Source organism: Cydia strobilella, chromosome 13, assembly GCF_947568885.1.
Source record: "Cydia strobilella chromosome 13, ilCydStro3.1, whole genome shotgun sequence".
NCBI classification, from domain to species: domain Eukaryota; kingdom Metazoa; phylum Arthropoda; class Insecta; order Lepidoptera; family Tortricidae; genus Cydia; species Cydia strobilella.
Window position 1 is genome coordinate 8269242 of NC_086053.1, and position 27728 is coordinate 8296969.

The 27728-nt window shown below is 37.0% G+C and overlaps 1 protein-coding gene across 1 annotated transcript in view; it reads right to left on the reverse strand.

The window, feature by feature from the left end:
- LOC134746595 (monocarboxylate transporter 4-like) overlaps positions 1-27728 on the reverse strand; it is an 88048-nt gene that overhangs the window by 45852 nt on the left and 14468 nt on the right. The window contains exon 2 of the mRNA XM_063681018.1: positions 1880-2241. The gene's annotated coding sequence lies outside the window, so the exon portion shown is untranslated. The remainder of the gene's footprint in view (positions 1-1879; positions 2242-27728) is intronic.

Genomic DNA, 27728 nt, shown 5'->3' on the forward strand with positions numbered 1-27728 from the left:
TCGCAGGATGCGGTCATGCAAACAGTAAGTAGTCGGTAGGTATTAATTGCTGAAGTAAACTGGAAAGTTAATTAGAAAAAGGAATAATTCGTCGAATAACGTCGAAAACTTAAATATTTGTTAGCTGTTGAACAGTACATGTCCTAAATTTAAGATATTACAAATTTACAACAGAAGTCTAAGCGAATCTACACGAAGAATATAAGTATGTCGAGCCACAAGCATCTAATTATTACGGCCGAAGAACAAGGCAGTACCTAATACCGCGTATTTTTAACGTCATACCCTCCGAGAGAGATTTAAGCAATAAAAACAATGTTTAAGAAAAAAATTAGAAGTTTGTTAAATATTAAATAGTTACGCTAATGTAAGCTAGGTATATTTAAGTAGTAGGTATGCACTCTGGAGCAGTTAATATGGGTCATACAAATATATATACTTACAGGATACAGGAGACCCGTTTTCATGGCACTTGGATATATTAATAATTAGGTTAGTTTAGTATAAGCATAAAATTATAAATTGGGTGTATTTCATTCGCCAACAAACTGTTTCGCAGTTTGGCGAAGTTTTGTAATAGTTTTATGTGTTATCTGTTTATTAGCAATAAAAAAAATAGGTCGTTACGTACCGTAGAACGTAACGACTCTGTACCTAAAGAAACGAGAATTAAATCAATTGATGAATATTTAAGCTCTTAAGAGTCCCCGGCAAGCTCGGTTCTCCATACAAACGTAGTTACGCTCTCATTTTAAAACGACTAGCTAGAATGCTCTGAAACTGTGTACTTACAATAGGATAAGGTAAATCTAGGTCTGTTAGTTTATGTATGTACAATAGTTAAAAAAAATACAGCGAACTAAAGTTTTTCATACAAAACTTGTTTTTGCTCTATTTCGTTTGTTTTATATACTAGAGCTATATAAACTAATTACACCTAGATATATCTTATGTCATTGTATGTGCAACGTTTCATTACAATTCAGCAGGTAGTTTTAAAATGAGAACGAAACTCCGTTTGTATGGGAAGGTGAAATTCGGCCGAGCTTGCCGGGGACTTAAAAAAGTCAAAAGCCAGTTTATTCTAGCTTATTGTGATATGAGTACGTAATTTTTTTGCAATGAATTCAGTTTTTATAGTATAGCAGTTTTTAGTCCCGAAACTTTATGCCTTACAATCTATTGATTAAAAGTATTTTTAGAATAAATACCTAGAAGCTAAGAGTGCGCGAGTTTCTACTGTTTCCAGCAAGCTGGCGCGCATTTTATATGAAAATGTTGACAGTTCAGTACAAATCGCGCCAGCTATTATGAATTTACATGACCAGTCCTAAAAAGTACCTACATAATTTAAATTATCAGAGTTGCAAAATTTGCTGTTACATATTTTATACGTCTGGTACCTACCAGATAAATTCTGGATAAATTTATTTACGTGCCCTATACGTAAAGTACCTATGTTATATAATACTTATTAAATTTCGTATGAATTACAAAGAACAAATAAATTCTCCGCGTAGCTATCGTGTTAAGTCGGAAATGTATTCTGAAATTCTGTTTGAATTCTTTTACAACTTTAAGAGAGCGTGATTTTGCGGGAATATTTGGAAGCAATCATTTAATGCGGTTGTACAAAATGAATATTTGGTGGTATAAGAAATTAACACGGTTTCCTCTTTAATTATACTTCCCAAGTTAAATGTTATTTCTAAAAAACATTCGAACTTGACGCTACAGAAAAGAACGAGGAAACAGAGATCTGCCTGCTTTCCAGAAGGCAAAGATAGATTTAACTCCGTTTCGGACACGCGAAATGGCAGTGATTTTAATATCGTAAACGTTTGCAAACAAGATGCTTTCCTTGGAGCAATGAGCGTACCTGGCACAGGCACACCGCTCCACTCCCTCGCTGACGCTGTATACACTGCCACGCCGCATTCGACGCTCACCCGGCGCGTGCTGTCACACGCTCCGGCTCCACATCCTCAAACTACCCTTACTCGCACGAAACTCGCATTCTACTGCACCTTTACTAAGTAATACACTCAAATCTAATGTTCCGTTACCTAAACTTTATCCACATCATCAAGTTTTACACTTATAACAAAGGCGAAAATTTCATGTTTTTCACATCACGGACAATTTACAAGTGCACAGTCACGTCCTGCATCTTTTATTGGTTTCCCGGCACTGCACTTCACGTTACACTGGACGGAGAGCTCTTGCAGTCATGGTATTTACCTAGAACAAAGAGTTTTATTAGGTTTTTATAAAATTTTCTTATGAGTAGGAAGGATCTGCCAAAATGGCGTAAGGTTCAAAAATTTAAATTAAAAACATCCGTAAGACTATACTTTCTGTCTCTCGAAATCGTTATAAATTCGCGAGTGCTTCTTGATAATGAATGACCACATTTAAACGTGCACTTAAAAATAATATTTTATCTGTAGTGCACCGAAAAATAATTTCTGGGCGATGAATTAGGTGAATGTGTTATTATTTGGCTCACTGCATCAATTTTGACGCATAATAATTATCACTAATCAAACAACACTAGAGCCCGCTGTGACTGACACAAACGCGGCTTACTTATTCATTGACCACTGTCTAATTATCTCCAGTCAAATGAGATTATCCAACTAACCCAGCTTGATTTAAATGAAAACAGACACAAAGGCTTTGTGGCGGCGAGAAACTCGTGGTACCAGCGCCAGAGCGCAGGTATTACAAGTTTATCATGTCTCTCATATATTGCGATTAAAATTAAAATTCTGCGTTCATAGTGCTGCTTTGTGCGTACGTGCTTCAGTCGAGTTCCCACTCTCTGTTAAAGTGTAAGGCTGCGTTTACATAAACCAGCTACTTTTGAAGGTCCGCTCTGAAAATACTAGCAACATTTTTAAGCATTAAGTACTCTGGTTTGGACACTGAACTGTCCTTACTCTGCTAGACTCTTTGCTTTGTGTGGATATATCCTTAGTTGAAGTGTAATTTGCATTGAATGTGATGTGTCGGCGCGAATTGAGAGTGAACGCTGAGCGTTAGTGGGCCGGAAACATACTCGGGGCTATGTCATGACACTGATATTCGAATTTCATATTATACCGTATGAAGCAAACATCTGTTATCGAAAAATTTACATATTTTGTGAACAAAATATCTCAGTTGTTGATTCGTTCCGTTCGCTTGTTGGTATTGAGAGAATATACCGAGAGTAAAATACAAAGGAACAAGCGAATACAGAATACCACGTTGCTACATCTTCCTAACTATTAAGTATTCTTTCAGATTTCAGTATTTCAGATTGGAAAAGGATTTTGCGGATACATATTTATTGTTTAAAACATTTTTATTTTTTATAAAAGAAAATATGACATCGGCAAAAAGATGTTTTGGAAGGAACATTGTCTTACAAAAACCTTCCTGTAGGCACCGTGTTACATTTTGTATTATAAGAAAAGTATGTTTTTGTTGACAAAAGGTTTTAATGTTTAATGTATTTACATCTTTGCTATTTTCATGGCAAATCAAGACGATATTTGATAATTATTTTGATAGTGTCTGACTGTTCCCCTACCTATGTACGAATGTACCCCCTCGGTGGAGTAGATTCGTACATTCGAAAGCTTCATTCATTTATTATAAAAGTTATCGACTTCTAGTTGGCAGCTGAATGTACGCAGAATGTTATAATAACTAACTGAGCAATCTATATTAAAAAGACCAATTTTTGAACAAACAAAATCTAAAATAAAAAGAGTCCGAATGGTAGGCACCATCTTTCCATACTGTCTGAAAATAATGAATACCTACTAGTGGTACACTACTAAGCGCCACTTGCACCATTTCACTAACCCGGGGTTAACCGGTTAAACCTGGAGTTACCAGTACAATTTGACACTGGGTTAACAGTTTGACCGCTTAATCCCGGGTTAGTGGGATGGTGCAAGTGGGCCTTAGTATGTAAGTTCGTATTCCACTTTGTGGTTTGTTTTTTCCTTGCGACGCGAAGAAACAGATACATCAGTGTTCGATTATCTATTATATCGGTTTTTGTTTGCTAGAACTATTCAATATAACAAACGACTTTACCACCAATGAAAATTAGTAACAACCTTTAATCTCGGAAGTAAATCAAGAGCTTCAATAGGTGCTCCGCTAACCTAAATGGTCGTTTCTCGGTTAATAAATTGACCCATTTATCAGACACTGGCTGGACTTTAGTTTAATAATAATAGCAATGCATTAGCGCGATATTGCGAGTGACACACCTGTTACTGTGACTCCGGGGTGGATAAATTACCCCACTAGTTAACGAGCTCTAGAAGATTCGCTACACTATAAGGAGAAACATTGCTTCGTTGCCTCCCCAAATAAATAATGTATGTAGGTGTTATTATTTTTTCTTCCTTTTTGGTCCGCCTTTCATTCTCGGCGGCTGTAATTACTTTGCAGATGGTTTGCTTCAACGGTCACGATCCTCATCGCCCTTAACACTCCATGGGATTCGGTTGAGTTGAGAGCTTCTTCACATTACTCATGCCATCCAAAGTCCGCATGAGTTCCCAGGAATCGAAATTAACCCCGCTTGCTCCCCATACGTCGACCAGCGGGCTTAGCACGGTCGTATTTTTATCACCTGTCACTATGCCTGTCACTTTCGCACTTACATACTTGTTAGAACGTGACAGGCATGGTGACAGGCGATAAAAATGCTACCGTGCTAAGCCCGCAGTACACCCATGACTTCTCGAAAGTTAGAATTAATTCTTTATAAAATATTTTGTTCAGATGTTATTAATAGGTACTAAAGCAAATAAATACCTTCTTAGTTCTTTAGAATAAACAGGGTCTTCGATGTATCCAGAATATACTCACATTATGTCAGAAACCAACTAATCATAAACAACATTGCAGTTGTCTACACATAATTCCGCTCCAGTTGGCTTTCTGTATACAACAATGGGGAAGAAGCCGCCGAGGCGCTAATAATATTGAATTAATCCATCTCACACTTTCGCTGTAACGCTTGGCAGAATGTTTGTGTTTAATGTGTTTAATTAATAGTTTGACGCGTAGCTGGCGATGGTGTCGCCGTCGTCGCTATGCTTAGATGTGTCTTTGTGAAAGCGTCGTGATTTGAAGACTTCAAAGTCTAAAGAACGTATAACAGGAAAATTAGTTCCCGCTCGTTGTATACAATAAGCGCGTCACGATGTTTTGTGCTGCTAGTAATTTTTAATAGAATTGTCTAGGAAATTAAACAAAACAGTATCCATATTGACTATGTTAAGTATTCGATAGAAATATGTAGAATGTGCCATAATAATGACATGATTAAAGTTTTAAATAAGATTCAAACATAGCAGTCGAGCACTCCAGATAATGTTAAGCCTTACACTTGCATGGAAATCAATAAAAACATATTAAGCTAAAAATTTTAATATAGTTAAAAATCTCAATCAAAACGTTAATTTTACTATATGACTAAAAAGTCTAAAATTAAATATAGGTATATCACTAAATATTTAAATAAAATAGGTACCTACTTACTTGTTGCGATGAGCTAACTTTATTTATAATATAAGTATTGTTGTTTTCTGAAGCTTTTTGGTTGGTATTACTAATACAATAAAAAAACATTAAGGATTCCGAGCGTATTGCATATGAAATTATCTATCCCTCTACTAAACAAATTAGTGAGATTAGGTTGCCAAAAGCATGTTCTGGGCTCCTTAAAATACAACCGGGAACGCGCTAAGATTAGGGCGAAAATTTGTACATAATATCATAGAGTAACTTATACTAGAGCGGTACTGTCATAGTAAATTTTGTAACCCCAGTAAATTCACTGCCATCTGTCGACACACTTTAAAACTAAAAATAAATATTTATAAAAATACGATAAAATGTATTTAAATATGGATAAATGATTTTTTTATTTGCATTAATTATTTTTATATGATTTTGACCCATGTTCTTTCACTGGTATGCGTTAAAATTATAAATAACAAACGAAACAGTCAACGCCCTCTATACGAGTGTAGGCCAAAACTAGTGGCGCCATCTGATCGAGAATCAAATTTTCGTGATTTTCGAGGCACGTTTTTTCCTTAGACTGTATCCATCTATTACGGAGTTATATCAATCTTTGATAATATATATCTACTTCTAATTTTCCATAGCAGACTTGCAACAACGCATGTAGGTATGTAACTTTAGAGTGCTAAGAATTTTAGTTGTTTAATACCGTGGCGTGGTAGGTAAGTACATACTACTATAGTATGTAGGCGTACCTACTAAATAAACTTGTAACGGTGTCACTTTTGCCGAGATACTGCATTTCTCATTAGCACGCTCGTTAAATGCAAACAGTTCGCTACCTACCGAAAGGTAAACTCATATCGAAACTTAATCGTTTTTAGGGTTCCGTACCCAAAGGGTAAAAATGGGACCCTATTACTAAGACTCCACTGTCCGTCTGTCCGTCTGTCCGTCTGTCCTTCTGTCCGTCTGTCCCTCTGTCCGTCTGTCTGCCTGTCACCAGGCTGTATCTCAGGAACCGTGTTAGCTAGGCAGTTGAAATTTTCAAAGATGATGTATTTCAGTTGCCGCTATAACAACAAATACTAAAAAGTACGGAACCCTCGGTGGGCGAGTCCGACTCGCACTTGGCCGGTTTTTTAAATATGCATTCCAATTAAGTACTAAGTACGCTATAAAGTGTAACGCTCACACAAAAGACAGCGGGAATTTACGTCACGATTGTCATGAAAATTAAATTACATGTAGTGTAGGCCATAAAATACAAATCAACACAAATGTTCTGACAAATTATACGAGTACATGTAATAAAATTAGCCTTGTTTAACAACCGAAATTATGTCGGACAGGCCTGTTGACAGAGGGAAAAATTGCTTCGATAGCCACGAATTTCAGACTTAGGTGCGCAGCCGAGTAATAAATGCGAGCGCGCCTTCAGGTCTCGCTATAAGACATCTGGACACTGAGTTAATTTATAGGTCCCATTATTCACCGCGGCGGCGCCGCGTGCGTGACGTCACAGTACAAACATTCGCGACTCCAGCTTTTTCCGTAACTAGACCGATCCATTAACGTTTATTATGATTCATATTTTATTCCGTTAACCTTAATAGTTCCACTGCTCTTCATACTTACGTTTTTATTAGTGAGAGGAAGTCAGCGCCTAATAAATCGAAGAGGGCGTTGAAATTTGAAGAAACGGGTCGGCAGTTAAAAAATATTCGCGCGCAAAATAAGCCAATAAAAATGATATAACGCGGAAATATTTATGTCATACCTACTTTATTTTTCATTCGAATGACGACATTCTCACATTCGACGGTTCATTTCAGTGTGAATGGCTTCAGGCACCAATTCAAGACGAAACAGAGTATAAAAGGCCCATAACCAAATTACGCTCACAAGAAATATTGAAAAGGGTCCCATTAAACTTCATGAACTGAGTGATGGGGGTGTCGCTCGTAATGCTGGACATTAAAGGACTCCTCGGTGCGTAAATAAGTAATGTGTTTCCAATTCTTGAATAACGACCGTGTTACTATGAACGCTTTAAGACGTAATATGCTGTGTTATGGTCCAGATTTATGATTATTAAAGTCAGGAAGCGCATGTGCCAAACAGAGATTATGGGACGGAATGACCGTCGTGCCATTTATTACACGTCTTATGAAGCTACGTCTATTCATCCTACAGGGCGACCGAAACCATCTCGTGGTGAGCTTTATTCGAATAATTATAAATTATAATACATGTTCCGCTCACCACGAACGAAAGTGTGGGCGGGCCGCTATGTCTTCCGCTAACCATGAAAGATTTTATGTTTCTAAAAATAAATGCTTACAGATATAAATAACTTTATTATACTTCAAAATAACGCACATCACCTTGAATATTTCAAATATACCATACCAATTTCATTTCCAATATTCACACAATAACAATTAGACGTGACGTCAGAAATGTCCACCACTGCTGATACAAATTTAAAGACCCCACTTGCACCATCCCACGACTGTTTAGATTAGCTACCCAAAATGTTTGTTCCCCAATAGCTTTTGTTCCATTCGCGTTTTTCCCCATTCTGCTTTTTAACCAGGCGTTAATTTTTTTCAGTAGTTAATTTAATCACACGCGTATGTCCCAGTCGCTTTTTTTCCCAAAGAGTAATGTTTTCACGATAGTCACACTAAGTCGATAGATAGGTAGGTTAGGTACGTTAAGTAGCTTCAGATGCCCGAAGGGCAAACCGCCCAGAAATAGGAGCCCCGCGTAGCGGGGCTCCGTCGGCTCAGAGTAAGAAGGGCTTGTTCTCGGAAATATTACTCTTTGGGGAAAAAAGCGACTGCTGGGATATACGCGTGTGATTAAATTAACTACTGAAAAAATAAACGCCTGGTTAAAAAGCAGAATGGGGGAAAACGCGAATGGAACAAAAGCTATTGGTGAACAAAAATTTTGGGTAATTAATCTATACAGTCCATCACACTAACCCGGGGTTAACCGGTTAAACCGTTAACCCAGTGTCAAATTGTACTGGTAAACATGGTAACTCCAGGTTTAACCGGTTAACCCCGGGTTAGTGGGATGGTGCAAGTGGTGCTTAAAGAACTAAAAAAAAAAAACATTTACTAAACTCTTACAAATACAGGGTAAGTAGTTATAATTTATCTTACTGCACAACTACGAGAAAGCCAGAGATCGTTTCAGTCTCAGTTAGTCATAATACAAGTTACGTCGTGCACATTTGCATCGAATAACTTATGTAACGAGGTATTGCTCGGGGAAGAGAACACCAACACTGGAGTGAGCTGTACTGACAATGCCAATTCGAGATACCTTTAATTGGAAATCCTAAAGGCCACTGAGCCGCTCTCGAGACTGCATCAATATTTTCGTAAGGTTTATTCTACAACTGGGATACTTTTGAACTTGTGAACACCATGCCCGCCATTATGGTTTATTTGTTATTAAGACTTGCCATGCAACAATAAACAACTGTTTACATAGAAATTGGGGCGCAAATATTTTAGGAAAAAGTAGGCTGTTTACATCGAGTTCAATACGAAAATAGGTGTCTATATACAAATAATACCTGATTTTGTATAGGTATAATATTCTTATCGCAAATGGTATGTAGAAATAACGACCAGACCTATATGCCTACAATTTTGCCTTATGATTACAATTTCACATTTATAGTTGTAATATTCTATCTAAATTTCACAACAATTTTTGTTCGTCAATCATACGAGTATAAACTAAGATTTAGGCAATCAAAAGTTTTATCACTACTACTAAATAAATTTAAAATTTCACTATCAATTCAATATCAATATTCATGATCTTCTCATTTACGATTAATACATATAAATTTAATTTTAAGACGACAAATGGAGCAGGGACAGTGCTTCTTCAACTGAAGAGCCTTCCACGAAGTTTACACACGATTTCCAGATAAAATTGAATCTTTTTAGTTTCAAGTCAGATAGGTACCTTCTTTCTGGCAGGTAAATAATGCCGTGTCCCTGGAGAAATGCATATATTTAGTTCAGGACATCCATTTAACACTTAATCAACGTATGTAATAACGACAACGACAGCAAGATTCTCGTGAAATGAGAATGTTGCGTTGGGCAGGTGGGGTGACATTTCTGGATCGCGTACGAAATTTACACATACGAGGCAGCTTCAGAGTAAAACCTATCCCTGACAAACTGGAAGAAACCCGACTCAGATGGCATGGTCACGTCATGCGGCGACCACCTGACCACATGACACAGAAAGTGCTGCACATTTACCCACCGCCGTCGGCAAGGCGAGGAAGACCCCGACAAACATGGATGGCCACTATAAAGAGGGACTTAAAGATGGCAAATATACCAGCCCAGACGACCCGGGACAGACAGTCCTGGCGAAGAATTACTAGGAGAGCCGACCCCAAATGATGGGATTAAGGCTAGGAAAGAAGAAGATTCTAGTGAAACAGTCAGTAACCAAACGATTGCAAGTCTTGAAGCACACATTGTACATTATAGCACAAAACAAGCATTTTAGCAGGTACAACAGAGTGAAGCTAAATAATACCGTTAAAAAACACTTGAGCTAGTTGTTGTATTCTATGTCAGAAAAAGTGAAATCGACCTTTTTATAATATTTGTTTTTAACATTGCTATAGTACAATATATTAAAAACGTATGACTTTTTTGTTAGGTACAAATAATTCCAGGGATTCCAAACACGGTTTATTTAATTTGCTGTAAATTATTTTGATATCTTTATTTTTAACTAAACTGCTTGAACACGAAAAGTGCAACCTCTATTACCTAACTCCGGTTTGAATGCATTTATTAAGATTGTGAGGCTTAAATGCCAAGCGTTTGACAGCCACGCCTTTTCCTATGACAATTGACAATGCAACTGGTCCGACGGCTCATCCACCTTCATGTAATGTAAGTATAATATCAAGATGTAAAACTAGATAGTACCAATTTTGAGTGTAACAGCAGCAGTTTATTTTATCTTACAAGGAGAGCACGTGCTCTCCTTTATTAAATATATTAGTTGTGTTATTTTGAATACATATATTGTTTGTGACGACTGACGAAACTTTTGCAATTTCTTGTTTTCCTTACTTATAATCCAATTCATTAGCTTTATAAGCGCTTTCTACTTAGAAAGTTTATCAAAACCTTATTTGCCTTTAAAGCTTTTGAAATTTGACTGGATTAAGCAATGCTTTTACTTATAGCCATTCAGTGATTTTTCCCATAAAAATGAATACTTAGCTCATTGAGCCGAGATCATTACTTGAGATGATGTTGCAGAATAAACCCGTTTTCCATCTTAATGATTGATTTACAGTCATTAAAAAATCTATAATCTTGCGTTATGTATTATTATGTTCAACGTAACTTATTTATATAGTTTTCTATTCTACACGATAAAAAATTATGTCGGTTGGAGCTAAATTTGTAGATCAAAGTGAACACATTTTGCTATACCACTAACTGTGAAAGGAAATACTTACACCTATAACTATAACCCAGAAATATGACGTCTAATGGATAAGAATTAATGAATTGTATGTATACTATCACAAGCGACTGTTACTGTACGCAATAAGGGCGCGTTAACAGACTAATGTAGGTGACATTGTCCTATTTTAGTTGTATTTAGTCATTCGATGACTGAATGCGCATTTAGGTCAGCGAGTGCGAGTTTGGTGCGATGCGTAGGTTTCAGCAACAATCATATAGGTACAGCCAATGTACACCAGAGTTGAGGTCACGCACACCACAACAAATCATGTACTGAGAAAGGGATTTTGAAATTAGTGTTATTTTTTGTACGCATAGCAAGTTCAACAGCCAACTGCAAATATGACCAAAAAGTTTCTTGGAGATACTTTAAAGTAGTATTACATTAAATTTCATGCACGCTTTCATTCTTACACTATCATTTTTGCAATAAGTAACTACTTTTTATAATCGAGTGTTAGATGTTGAGGATATCTCAAACGGTCTTTTAGTTTTATTTTTAAATATCTGACAAGTGACAGATGGTTTGCCGCGGTTTTGGACAATAATGACATTGACAGGGGATTAAGTTAAGACAGAGAGAAAAACGCAAGTTGTTGGATAAGAGATTTGTATTGCTTTAATTATAGAAATCTCAAAATAAATAATCTATTGTAAACTAATTTGGAGTTTTAGTGAGTGTCTTATACGAGTGTAATCTAATAATTTACGTCAACTCTCCTGCCGATGCCTAGCTATATCCAAAGATACTTTACATGCAGATGCAATCATAGTTTCGAAAGCACATCAAACTATTTCTGAGTGTTTAAATCAAACTCGTAAATTATGAATTTATGATACAAGCGTTGTTGAGCGGGGCACTAACGGCTAACGGCCCCCGCGTGTGGACATTCGCAACACGATCCAGATGCATCTTAGCTATACTTAAACAGAAATGCAACCAGAAATGTAGTAGTATATAGTAGTAGTAAACTCTTTATTGTACAAATATACATATTAAAAATTACATGGTACAAATAATAAGATGTACAAAGGCGAACTTATCCCTTTGAGGGATCTCTTCCAGTTAACCTTTGAGTAGATGTAAAATATTCCCATTAAATATTTATAATACCTAATTAGCTTCAAGCTTTCCGATTTCAACTTCGTAGACTGTCCTTAAGTTAATTTAATGATTACACTATTATTATATTATTTCCAAAGGTGCTCGAGTTTTTCGTCATCATCACGCTTGGCGTTGTGCTTAGGGATGACAATCATAATCATTAACTTTGCGATTTATAAAAGTCCTTCACTCTAAATTTTTATATTAAAGGAAAAAATGGAAAAAGTTACACTTCTGGCAGGATTTGAACCCGCAACCTCCGCAATCCGTGCGTTGCCAGAAGTGTAACTTTATCCATTTTTCCTTTAATATAAAAATTTGGAGTATCGCTCGCAGACGTATCTGCATGTTAAAAAAATTGAGTCCTTCACTCTATCCTAATGTTAGCTTAATCTTCCAAAGTCACTACAAGTCTAAGTATATAGTACTATAAATATGACTTTTTCCTCTATTACAGAGTACACAAGCATTTTTCACGACAAAAACAATAAACTCCGGACAGGTGAGTTATTGATTTATTCTTCCATAAAATACGAAAAGGTGCGAAGCCAGTTCATAAGGATATGTGAGTAAAGTCTCCGCTGTCAATAAATAGTACGCACCTTTGTGTTATCCTCAAGTATTATTTAGGGCGTTTGGTTCGTTGTTGCATGGCCTGACGTATCCTAAATAATATTTCACTCTTATCTGGCATGCCGGTCGCGAGCCGTATTTATCTGGAGATGACACACATGACATGTCGTGAAACAAATGCCACGCGCCAGAGTACTCAGTGGATTTTGCGCCTCGGCGAGTTAGCGTTCTTGTTCCGCACGTAAGTTTAGTATGTAATTATTTTGTTCGTTTTCCGTCTAATCGAGATACTGTATAAGATGCGTCACATGTTAACAAAAAGGAAACGTTTCTATAATATTTATATCGTATGTTACCCTTGCTCTTTTCTCGGTAAACAAATGTTGTAATGTAAGGGCCAGTTCTCGACTAGGCGTCCTAATGTGCGAATTAAAAAGGTTTTTGGCACATTTTTCCCGCCTACGCAAACAATAATGAATATGTAATCAAAACACCGGGCCTGCACGCTCAAAATTAGATAACTACCTACTACTTATCTGAGCCTCCTTTGATGGTGAAGCTAATACAATTTTGGAGGTTCACCGTAAGTTCTCTCGGGTTTCCAAGTAATTCGATTAAATGTTTGCTTTGTTCAGGCTTACTGTGGCCTCAAATACGAGCCACTTTTCCTTGAAAGGAAATCGCTAACAGTTAGAGATGTGTCAGGAAATATTTACGTTTAGGAGCTATATTCCAGCTATATTCATATAACGTTACGGTACCTATACCTACCGTGGTAGCAAGCACTGAAATTGTATACAGTAATGTATGTACATTGCTACAACGTCGATAAGGCTTTGCCTTCACGCGACTGAACTGGTCAGGGTGTTTGCCCACGCAGAAGACAGACAACGAAGTACTGGCTTAATCTGTAGTACGAAGTACCATTTAATATTTACCAGTCGCTTTTCCGTAAAGAATAACACCGTACCAAGAGTAACTATCGCGGTAACCGAAGACAATATTAATAACACCGTGTCAAAACCAGCATACATCCTAATAGAAATTCAAAGGTGTATTTATGTGAAGTTCCCAACTCGCTTTGGGCCAGAGCGTAGGATTTACAGCCGAATCCATCTCGTGCATCAGAGGAGGCCTGCGCGTTGTATTAGGAAGTATAAGTACACTAAGCTAAATTTGTTTTTTGACTGAAACAAATTGATTTAACTTTTTTTATGTAATAGGAAGCAAACGACCAGACGAGCCGCCTGATGAGAAACGGTCATCGCCGCCCATGGACATAAGCAACATCAGAGGAGCCACTTATGCGTTGCCAACCTTTGAGAACCCTAAATACCTGCTTCTTGAAGAACCCTATGTCATAGCGCAAGGGAAACACCTCAGAAGGTATTAGGTAGCTCGATTCCACAACTTGCACGTGCTGGGCAAAAATGATCGAGATGCCCGCTTGTTCTTGGTTTGCCAAGTGTCAAGAAAGTGAGGATGAGCTTTGTTTCTTTGGCGGGAGGTACGGTGGTAAAAACGTGACTATGGCACCAGATCAAAAAGTTATTCAGAACATTCCCCATTGTACAGACTGTAGAACACGCACAGAGAGCCAACGTCCCTCCGAAGGCTAAAAGGTTCTAAACCGACCGTAAGATCGGGATCACCAACAATACGAACTGCCCGACGTTGGATGGAGTCAAGTGGAAGAAGTTAGTATTTCGGTGAGCTCCAGACCAGACATGAGAACAGTATACTCCATATGTCGTCGTAAGTACTGTTTCGCTCTATTAAGCACCCCAAGCTTCTTAGAGGCCAGTTTGGCTTTGAGTTCCAGATGACCCGGAAACTGGACTTCGTTCGTAATGTCGACACCGAGTATCCCGATACTCTTGGATATGGGAAGGCGAATGTTCTGGAATTTTGGCGCTAGGACAAATGGGGTTTCTAAGCTGAAAACGCGCAAACTTGTGTCTTACTGGGGTTAAACTGGACGAGATTACGTTTACCCCACTCGGATACCTGCTCAAGAGAGGCCTCGATTTCGGACACAAGTTGCATTCTAAATTCCAACACCTGCTTACGAGGGGCATTTGCACGACCTGTGTAGAAGCTATCGCCCGTGCTGTTAACTAAATATTAGGTTCCCTTGTAGTCTAAAACATTTTATTAAAACTTCGATAAACTGATGTTGGCCTCGCGCCAAAGCCTAGAGTAGTCAGGTTGCTTGGATTACACTGCTTACTCGTGCACACTCGCGCTTCCGACAGCTTTAGTCAATTACCCGCCTTATCGCTACGTGTTTACCTGAAATAGGTCGTACCTACTTGTAGATTATAAGTACTTAGGTATTTAGTTATTTTAAACCTAGCGTACTCCAGCGTTGAAGATAAATAGGTACGTAAGTAGTACTTACAGCTGTGGGAAAACTATAACTTTAGATCAATTATATTGGATCTTTTTCATAATTCTTCTGCATTACTTGATATTGTTTCAAAATTAACAGTAACTTTTACTTAAATAATACCTATTGGAAGTATTAAAAAATATCATGAAAATCGGCTTTTATACTACCTCGCGGAAATTCTTATAAAAACGTAACAACCAACAAAAAAAAATACAATTGTGTACTATAATTGTAATTTAGCATCTTGCCTATTACTTTCAATCAAAGCTTTACATTTTACATCTAAACCCATGTCAACCAGAAAAAAATATTTTTTTTCTCTAAGACGATCTTCGTCTCAGAGTGTACTAGTAGTTCATCATTTGGCCTTTGTTGTTGATTTTTGACCGACTACCTACTTGGTTTGTCATGGGCGGCACTATCATTTAGAGCCTCAAGCAAACAAACAAAACCAAGTAAGTATTTGGCACGAAAAAGTCCGAATGATGGACTACTAGTACACTGAGACGAAAATCGTCTAGTAGAAGTTTATTTTTTTCTTAGACTAAGAAACTGAAACACAACATTAGGCAGATAATATGGAGTCATGCGCACACACGTCGGACATGTCGGGTGTCCCCACCGACACTATTCGATGTGGTTCTAATTGGAGCCCGTTGTGCCTATAAGATTTTAGGGAATGAGACATCCGAACTGGAAAAAATTATAGCACATAACAAACACTTTTCTGAAAACCGCATCAAAATCGGTTTAGCCTAACGCGAGATAATCGCGAACAAACATACATACATACATACGGGTCAAACTGAGAACCACCTTTTTTTTGAAGGCGGTTAAAAAGTACTCACTTGTACCGAAAACAAGGGGTGACCTTTAGCTTTTGACTAATAGTGTAGAAATACAATCAATGTTAGCTTACCAATTGTCATGATTTTGTAGTAATTATATCAAAAAGTGCAAGCAAATATGAATTTTACTTGGCAACATTCTTAAAATATCTGAATTTAATATTAGGGTGATGGGGTGGTGATGGGTAATGTTTAATGACTTACCTGGCAACACTAAGCGGGAGTTAAAGAGACTGTGGTTCAGACCCGGCCACTTGGATTGGGGAAGTCAAGGAGACAACTTGATGGTAACGGGTGAGCAAAGTTAAAGAGGTACCTCCATTTTATAACACAAGCAATCAAAGAGATATGTCTTATAATACAATGATAGCGTAAATATTCCGGCATAACTTGCTTGTATCTGTCGCCGACATCGGGCGACATGCTGCTGAACACAAGCGACCATTTCATTCATATTTTCAACGACAAACAAACAGCTTCGATATCTAATCCCAAATCCCAAAATTGTCCAGCCGTATTATGTACAGACTATTCGAATATCTAACCACATTATTAAGAGGATACCTACACTTCGGCCGCCTCTCCATACAAACGTAGTCCCCTTTTTCCTCTCTGGGTATTGACATTATGGAAAAAGTTTTAACATATTTTGATGTATATTAACCATAGCTATGCCCCTATGTTTGACTTTTTAAGTACTCCTAACTCTTATAAAAATGAAAGATTTGAAAAAAATCAAACATAAGTGCATAGCTGTGGTTGATATACAACAAACTGTGTCAAAAATGTTAGGAAAATGAGGACTACGTTTTTATGAAAAGGCGATTTCGCGCGGCCGCGCCCGAGGTGTTTCCTCTTAATGTTATGTTATTAAAATAGATAACTAACTGCCCGCGGCTTCATCCGCGTAGAATTATTGATTCCGTGAAAAAAACTATCTTTTGTCCTTTCCCGGGACATAAACTACCTATCTCCATACCAAATTTCATCTAAATTGGTTCCGCGGTTTAAGTGTAATGAAGTAATAGACATATACAGACAGGTAGAAGAGTTTTTTTAATGCTTAGATATTTTTGTTGTGTATAAACAAAATTCATTTTGCAAAACGTGTGTAGCTACTATGCAATTCTGTTCTTTTCAAACATACGGAACATATTATACCTAATATTTACCTATACGTCTATGTTATCGAAATAGAAAAAAAAGGTCTATTACTCGTATCCATATTAGATAGAGTAAACTGACAAGTGCGAGCGTGTATTTGAGCGTGTATATGAGATTACAATAGTTATATTTTTACTATTTTATATTATTAACAATAACAATAAACATAATATACAATACATTAACAGTTTTCGCCTATAAAACCTAAAGTTGCCCGGGGCATCCTCCCCACACCTTCCCCAGGACGCTTCATATACCATATAGATTATCCCTATAACACGGTTATCTCAAGCAAATCTCAAGAAATAGACGCTCGCAACTGTCAGTTTACAGGCATAAGCCTGATACTCTGTTTTCTTAGTGCTTTTTATTTTTACTTTTATGAAGGAAAAAATGATTTATTTTTGATTTTTAATAAAGCTTCTATTCACAAAGGCACTACTTAAGTACATAGTGGATGTATTGTGTTTAAACAAAAGTGGGTACTTACCTAAACACAGGTAGAACATATATTGGCAAAAAGCCATATTGACCAGCCTCTAAAAGCGAAAACCAAACGACAGTTATTGCAGAATATTGGAGATTCCTAAAACCACAAGTCACCTTTAGAATTTAAATTAATAGCGACCGCTTTTCAATTTTATTTCATTAGGGGTAGTTTTTTTATCCATTGACGTCGGATTTGCCTGATTTCAGAATTCTCACTTTGATTTATATTTTACTTAGCTACAGTACTTTGTGCCTATTAAAGAATTCCCAATACCTACTGTCTTATTTGTCATTTTAGATTAGTTAGCTAGTTATATTATAACCTCAGGCGTAATGTACGGCCAACTTGAGTTTGGCCCGATATAACAGCTGTACGTAATTCAGCCATTTATTGTAATATGTATTTTTATTTTAACTTATTTCTATGTTTGTCTTTTGTATGTTATATATTAATTTTGTTGTTCCTTTTGTTACCTTTCGTGATTGTTTCACCGGATGGTCTCATCGGAAGATAAGCACTGGAAGTCGCCAGCAACATGCTGAGGTGAGACCATTTCGTGACACTTTCTCTTTTTTATGTGTCTCTGTTTTGTATGATTTTCTATTTTTGTGTTTGTGCTCACGAATAAATTATTTCTATTGCTTTGATACTTCATTCATTTCAGGCAAATTGTAAGATTTGTAAGTTCTCAAAATAACGTACGTTATCAAAATAGTTTCTTAATTATAAATGATATAAATAGGGAAAGGTATTTGCTTCTAAAATAATACAGCACGGGAAATACTACGATGATTGATGTAATTTGCAATGTTAATAGTAGAAAAGTATGAATGCATATTTATAATGATTAAGCGTGAACAATCGTGCTTACAAATGGTCGTGATGTTTCCCGCTGACAGAGACAAGTTCTCTGTACCATTCACAGCAACAATTTATCGAGAAGATAGCTCCAGACCAAAATGTGTATTTATTTACTTCGCAAACAGCGGGCAGAGTTCCAATCTCTTTGGCGATATAAATAATCGCAATTTTATCGTATCTCAGAACACACTGACTATAAAGTAGTCCCTACGTGGAGTCCGTTATACTCGTATTTATCCAGTAATTTTGACGCAGTTCGCCCCCGCCTCGACCCGCTTCCAAACGTATCTAGGCCGGTAATCCTATTCACCGCAGAAGAATAGATTTGTAGCCGACAACTGAATTATATATTTCCAACCTAATTGCGTTACAAAATCAGCCTTTATTGTGGCGAGCTGGATAAATCTAGCTAGTTTATTTATGGAGCAAGCATGTGGGTACATAGTTTGGATTATGTACGAAATGCCCTGCGGGAATAACGTTTCGGGAACCAAATGATTCACTGCCCCATTCGGGATGAAATCGCACAGGTGGATATTGAAAAACAAAAAACTTTCGTATATAAAATTAATTAAGTCAAATACAGTGTTCGGTCAGGTAATACTCGTAATTTATAATAAATCAATCATTTGACGACCGGTCTGGCCTAGTGGGTAGCGACCCTGCCTGTGAAGCCGATGGTCCTGGGTTCGAATCCCGGTAAGGGCATTTATTTGTGTGATGAGCACAGATATTTGCTCCTGAGTCATGGGTGTTTTCTATGTATTTAAGTATTTATATATTATATATATCGTTGTCTGAGTACCCATAACACAAGCCTCCTTGGGCTTACCGTGGGACTTAGTCAATCTGTGTAAGAATGTCCTATAATTTATTTTATTATTATTATTTATTTATTTTAAAGAGACCTATTTATAAGGACACTCACTAGAAAGAAAATACTACCTACTTATAGGTCAAAATTAATTTTAATTCAGCAAACAATAATAAAATTGGTTCGTTATTTTGTAATAATTATTCTGTGAAAAGACGGTTCTGTGCCTTTCATGCTCGGTATACAGCCACGATTGAAAATTATATAAAAAAATTGGACACCTATACAATTGGTCCCTTTATGCAGCAATTATTTAGGTATAGCATATTCATTCTCAAAACTATTTGCGACTACAGCCACCGCGTTACTCAATATATTACTTAATTATTTAAAAAAAAAGCATTACTCATGTAAGCTCATCACTGAAACATTCATAATTGCCCTGTACTGTTTACGTGTGCGTAGAATAACAATAAACGATGTCCTCTATTAAATCCCGCACTACACTCGACAAAGCACAGATATAACATGTCAGGAACGCGTATCTGGAAATGGTCAAAGCCGCCCAATAACATGCGATATATCAACGTCAGTACAGGCTTACCAGTTATACTACAGGCTATAACATGGTCTACAATCTACATGGCCCGTCCAAATTGCATTTTCATCGCTGCAATAGCTTGCACGGGCCTGAATCACTAAGCGACAGACTGATTTGATTACAGGCGAATTTCATTATAGACGGACGTGTCAAGTAAACGGTCGGAACTGTCGCCAGTGAGGTGAAGCTGATGCTAAATCAATAATCGAGGGTAATATTATGTTTGGAAAGGTATTTTCTAGTGTCCCATCTATTCCTTTAGTGTTTCGTTTGTCAAATAGCAAAAGTCGGCCGCTAAACCCGTGCAAACAGGAACACTGACGCACGAATACATTATATGTGAAAGTAACTTTTTAAGCGATGCCAAAAGTTGTTCGTAGGAAGGGAGTTGAAAATCAACAGACCGCAACATCGCAGGCGTAGGTGTTTCGCGCAGTAACGGACAGAAACTCCTTCCTGTGCGGTAGACTTATAAGCCTGTTGCATACTTCCCGGGTTCCTTCGCCTAACTTTCCGAGGAGAATACATTATTACTTTCGTCACTGAACAAAGATATCGCTTGCCAAACACTTTGGTCTCAAAGGATTTTCACATATTCTGACAGAATTTGATAACGTTTCACTCAAACGCTTTTTTTACGTAAAAAAATTTCTTCATCGTTGTTTTTAGGAACTGTTCACAATGTTAACTGAGGTAGGTATTGATTTATGTTAGAAATACAATTGGTCCCTAAATACCTAAATCCCTAAATCCTACCTCTAATGGCTTAAGCTCATTTTTATGACAACAGTATAATAAACCACTAACGGCGCGATTCGGGAAATGAATTAGAGATTCACTAGATATGAAATAGTAAAGACATGTGATGATATGACATTCCACGGCAAAAGGTACCTTATGGCGGCTGGCGCTTACGTCGCATAGCGTCGTAAATTATTGCGGCGCTATGCGACGTAAGCGCCATCCAATATTAATTGGAGCGGCTTTAATAATAGCATAAGCGCCAACCGCCATAAGGTACCTTTATCCGTGGGACGTCACATATCTTTACTATTTCATATCTAGTGAATCTCTAATTCATTTCTCGAATCGCGCCGTAAGTGTTAACAAATTTAATGATATAAAAACGAATCGAAGGCATAGGATGTGGCGATGTTATAGATATGCATTAAAATAGCAAAGATTGCGAAGCAATGTAGCCGATGCGCCATTGGGCCCGCTGGATTTCCACTTAATAAAGTTCAAATGAGCCGTACGAAATGTTTATTATACCTATCGCTATCGATATGTAACTTTGCTCTTTGGCGATACGAAAATCTATATATATCAGGATCGGAACGGTGTTCCATTTCCACTCAGCGGTTATCGGAGCTATTTATCTCACGGCAAATTCAATACCTAATAAGGCATGGGAAGTAATTAAATGATCAGCCGTTTTTAAAACTGATTAAAAAAATTGCCATTAAATAATTTCAACATACAAAAACTATAGTAATAAGTAGGCTATCTAGTATTAAAAGCCGGACAAGTGCTAGTCGGACTCGCCCACCTTATTTTTGTAGTATTTGTTGTCACAGCGGCAACAGAAATACATCATCTCTAAAAATTTCAACTGTCTAGCTATCACGGTTCATGAGATACAGCCTGGTGACAGACAGATGGACAGCGGAGTCTTAGTAATAGTAGGGTCCCGTTTGTACCCTTTGGGTATTGAACCCTAAAAATTAATACTAACATTTTATATAGTTAGCAGCCGTAGTAAATAATTCGTCGTGAAAAGGATTCACACACGCTCCTAATTCAATTTTCAATAAAGTGGGATCTTTTTGACCCTCAGCTAGCTTAGCAGTTTCTGATACTGACTGTACTAGCTTTAAATCACCTTACACGTAAGTTTATTACAAAAATATTCAATTTAGTGCAATCCGTTGCATTGCTAGGGAGGTTTTGGGATTATACTGAGCAACTTTTATTATGTGACCAACCCCGAAATCGCGAATTTTTTTTAGCTGTTTCATACATTTTGACTGGCCCATTTTCTATGGGAGGATAAATTTTTTTTCGCGATTTCGTGGTTGGTCCCATAGTAAAAGTTGCTCTGTATAATTCCAAAATCTCCCTGGCAACGAGAATGCACTTATTTTATAGCCACCCTGTATATTTACGCATGCGTGCGAACGAAGGCATCGCGTCATTAAATCATTTTTGATATTATTACAGGAATGCCTAAATTAAATTCTAGTAACGGGTTGCCCAATTCACACTCCACAGACTACGGGACAATTTGTGCTGCTCCAAAAACCTTTTAATGCGACCCAAAAACTGAATGAAACCCCGTTAGATCTCACGCAAGCCATTTATATGCCAATAAAGTTTAGCGCCGAGGGTATGATTACGCCTCCATTCATGGGTTGCGCTGCAGATATTTTCTGAGGATCCCCAGAAACCATCACTATGTATCTCTCTTTGCCGTGAAATGTTGCAGCTTTTGGTCGCCGTCGATGGAATTTATTATACATCAAAAATGAGAAAAGGGGACGCTAGTGCCTACCAAATAAAAAAAATCATTCATTCATTCATACCAATCTTGCTACAGGCTAATATTTTCATATTATTTGTGGACTTATGTTTGATTTGCACTGAGTTTCCAAACTTTCCAACGTAAAAAAGAAAGGATTTTTTCAAATTTAGAATGAAATGTAAAAGATAATATAAGAGCTCTTTTGCGATAATACCTACCTTTTTTATTGTTTCCTTTCATATTTGCTGTTCTATACAGCTGTATTGAAGTGTTCCATCAAAAGCATTTTATTATATTTTGTATTATTAAACGTATTTTTATTACATAGTTAAATGCCAAAGCATAAACCTAAAATTACAATTTATAATCGAGTCTAAAAATAACTAAGATAGTTCAATTAAGATTGAAGAATTCGCAATGAGGTGGGAGTTATTTTGATGACGTCATGCCGCTGAACTGTCTCCCAGCAGTTCTAGGTTCCAATACAATTCCCAACATAATACTAAAAATTAGTAGCGTTTTCCGGCTCTAAACTATCTCTTTGACCGTTTCCTATAAGGCATATGATTAAAAACAATATTTGGGAGGATATACGTAATTATGTGGATTATTAACTTAATTATACTATAATAGCTTTTGCCCGCGACTTCGTCTGCGTGGAGTTAGTAATTTGCGTAGCTTATTTTTTACCTAATCTGCTTTATATCGTTTTTATCAATTCCTCATACAAACTTCCACCCTCCTTTACACCCCCTTAAAGGATGATTTCTGGGATAAAAGCTACCCTATGTCCTTCCCCGGGACTCAAACTATCTCAATACCAAATTTTAACTAAATCGGTTCAGCTGTTTAAGCGTGAAGAGGTAACAGAGAGACAGACACACTTTCGCATTTATAATACTACTAGTTTTTGCCCGCGACTTCGTCTGCGTGGAATTAGTAATTTGGGTACCTTAATTCTTCAACAAATCTGCTTTTTAATCCATCCTTTTTTCACCCCCAAATTGGTCCACACTATACATTTCCACCCCATTTTTTACACCCTTAAGAGATTTTTTCGAGGATAAAAGTTATTCTATATCCTTTCCCACAGCTCAAACTATCCCCATACCAAGTTTCATCTAAATCGGTTCAGCGGTTATTGATTCCCATACAAATTTCCACCCCCCTTTTCACCCCCTTGAGGGGTGAGTTCTGGGATAAAAAGTATCCTATGTCCTTCCCCGGGAGTTAAACTATCTGTATACCAAATTTCAACTAAATCGGTTTAGCGGTTTAAGCGTGAAGAGGTAACACACAGACAGACAGACAGACAGACAGACTTTCGCATTTATAATATTACTAGCTTTTGCCCGCGACTTCGTCTGCGTGGAATTAGTAATTTGGGTACCTTAATTCTTAAACAAATCTGCTTCCATCCAAACTATCCCCATACCAAATTTCATCTAAATCGGTTCAGCGGTTATTGATTCCCCATACAAATTTCCACCCCCCTTTTCACCCCCTTGAGGGGTGAGTTCTGGGATAAAAAGTATCCTATGTCCTTCCCCGGGACTCAAACTATCTGTATACCAAATTTCAACTAAATCGGTTCAGCGGTTTAAGCGTGAAGAGGTAACACACAGACAGACAGACAGACTTTCGCATTTATAATATTATTATATATTATATATAATATATATAATATAGTATTAGTATATTAGTATATATATTAGTATTAGTATTATTAGTATGGATAGTATGGATTATTGTGATGATGAGATGACGGGTGACAGAGAGGTATGGAAGAAAAAGACATGCTGCGCCGACCCCAAGTGAATGGGACAAGGGCAAGCGAATGATGAGTATGGATTATTATGCCAACTCGCACGCTTTGAACGAAGTTTCAGATTATTAGTGTAACGTAAAAAAAACTCCGATGTGACTAATTAAATTGATTCTACGAAGCCACGCCCTATAACATAAAAGAAATAAAAAATATTTTTCCCCTCACTAGCTCGGAAAGCCGTCTCATATCCTTTAAAACAAGCGGGTAAAAACGCATTTTATCCACTAGTGGGGAAAGTAATTTGACCTTGGATGGAGCGTGTTTAAGTAGCTTTTGACAGATAACAAAACGTAAAATGCTCATAATAATGGTTCGTTCGATATTAGTATATAATAAATGGTTTGAGAATTTAATAAAATGAGAATTTAATAAAAAATACCAAATTTAGCTTTTTTTAAGGATTTTAAGTCATACTTAAATCTTAAAATTTCATCAAACATCAAACATTTATTCAGCAAATAGGCCACAGGGGCACTTTTACATGTCAATTTTTACAAACAATAAAATTAACCCAAAATTACAAATAACAATTACATAAATGTAAATGTTAAATTATACAAGAAAAAAAAACTAATAAAAACTATACAAATAACAGAAGTACTAAAATTGTTTAGAGATGTAAAAGTCTCTAGGTGTCAGAGATAAAATGTATATAATAATAAAAAGATCATCAAATTATCCAGAGATGTAAAGGGTCTCCAAGACTTGAATTGTTATATAATTAATAAAAATACAAGATATTAAATCAGACAAACAGACAAGAACCGAATGAAGTGCCTCACGTTAATGCCACTCAAAAGTAAAGTTACATAGGTAAAATGAAGCCCGTGTAAACTTAAACAGACCGGTCTCCACAAACAGCACCCGTTCACGAGTATGACGCGTATCTCAGCCATCGTCTCCCTCAACCTTCATTCGGGAAAGTGGTAACAACCATAACAACCATTTGCTTTTTAGGGTTCCGTACCCAAACGGTAAAAACGGGACCCTATTACTAAGACTCCGCTGTACGTCTGTCTGTCTGTCTGTCACCAGGCTGTATCTCATGAACCGTGATAGCTAGACAGTTGAAATTTTCACAGATGATGTATTTCTGTTGCCGCTATAACAACAAATACTAAAAACATAATAATATAAATATTTAAATGGGGCTCCCATACAACAAACGTGATTTTTTTGCTGTTTTTTTTTCGTAATGGTACGGAATTCTTCGTGCGCGAGTCCGACTCGCACTTGGCCGGTATTATTTATAATGATGTTGATTATGTTGAATACAATTCTGAACGCACAGGTTGAGTCGATGCAATTTCATTACGCATCGTCAGAAATGTCAATATTGTCAACAAACATTTTACTTTGTAACTTTTCACACCGACTCCGACTCTCGTAAAAATACACAATTTCCAGAGTTTTCTGTTATAAATATAATATCGTAAAAAAATGAGTGATTCCAGTGATGAAGATGATCTAACGCCTGGATGATGCACTTTCCTCGCTATAGTGAGGTGAAAAGTTTTGTGTTACACACGGGTGCAATAGTTATTTGTGCAACAAGAGAGGAAAGTTGGTTTTTCTTGCGAGTGTTTATTTTGAGTCCCGAGAAAGCGAAAGATTCTAAGGTAGAATCTTGAGCGTAGCGAGGGACTCAAAAACACGAGATGTAAAATAACTTTGCTCTCGTGTTGCACAAATAATTTTTCACCTCAGTAGTGAGAACATATTAAAGGTTAAAATGTATTTCGAATTACACAGAATAAACAGAAAAAAAAAAGTATTATAATATGTACGATACGATAAGATACGATACGATACGATACGATACGAGACGAGACGAGACCGGACCGGACCGGACCGTACCGTACCGTACCGTACCATAATTTTTTTTAAATAAAAGTATGAAGTTCATGGCCTTCACTAAATTAAAAAGCTACATTGTTTCACTCCCTGGAGTGAGGAAAGTCGCACGTCGCAGGGAGTGACGAAAGTAGGCTTGTTCGAGCTGCTGAGGTGAAAATGTATTTTACTTCTCGTGTGTTCCCTCGCTACCCTCGCTACGCTCAGAATTCTATTTTAGAATATCCTTTCGCTTGCTAGTGTTCCAATTCCACACTCGCGGGTAAAATACAACTTTGTACCATTGTATAACAAATAACTATTAAGAACAGGCATCCAAAACAGATATAGAATATACATATCAACATTTTCTTAAACCTAGTAAGTAGGTATTTGTATTTTCACAACTCCCTTGGGTGCTATGACAGAGTTTACGCATTAAGGCGAGTTATTTTATTAATTACATATTCTGTAAAAACGTGGGTTAAGGGAAAATTAATTACGCAAACCTAGAACCCTCCGCACGGATTTCCAGACGACCAAATGATTTAAATTCTTCCTGCATATCGCAAGTGCCATAGAAAAAAAATCGCAGTAAAATACAAAAATTTTCCTTTTTTTTTTTCTAAAAATAATTCGCCTTTGGATTGATTTTACTAATAGATAACACCATGAATGTCTACCTTCACGTCCCAAAGGACAGACGCTGACAGCAATATCAACTACGCGTATATATACATTAGTATATTATATAATACCGTATGAATCGCAGATTCTGATTTCCCATGGGATTTGTAATCCTGCTACTTGCTTGACTTTTAAAATTTGTTTTCAATTTCGAAATCATGGTTCGGTAACGAAATGCTCTCCATGTTTCTTCTCGAAGTGAGTTTTTTGTAAATTTATTAGAGATGCGTAAAAATTACAGGGTATGTACTGTGTTCAGTTTCAATACAAATTGTGATACTTGCTTTATCTAGTGTATCTGTGGTGCTCCCCCTGATACAGGCGACATTGATCAAATTATCTGTGATGTTAGCCTTAAAATTGGTAATCCTTTACGGATATGAATTATATAATTAGTGTTACAAATATGTGTCGCAAAAGTTCTTGTCGCATGTAACAAAATTAATGTGCCAAAAATCCAATGAGGATTACCTCCACCTCCGACAATAAAGAAAAGGAAACACACGGACCTCTCTACATAACGACTGCCGACGACGTGCGCTCACGTCGCGTTCCGCCTCTCACGTCGAGTTAGAGAAACATCCTAATGTTTAACTGAAAATAAATGTAAAGGGCCACAATTCAGCACCTCTCAGCGCATGCCGCCTTGTTGAGATAACGACAGCCTCAAGAGCCTATAAAAATGCTAATGGAATGAAGGTGAATGTGCTGTTTCAAAAGAAAGGGGATTGTGTGAACCGCGTATCATGAAATAAAGTCGAGGTCAGCTAGTTTTATGAGTCTATTTAACATTTTAATGAGAGCGCTAGCAGACTCTTTAGAATCTGCACGCAAAGCCCTATCTAAACACTTAAGTACTCACTGGCCCATAACATTTTGGTGGTGAAAGGAATGAGACCCGAACCAATTTATTTGCAGTATGAATTTGAT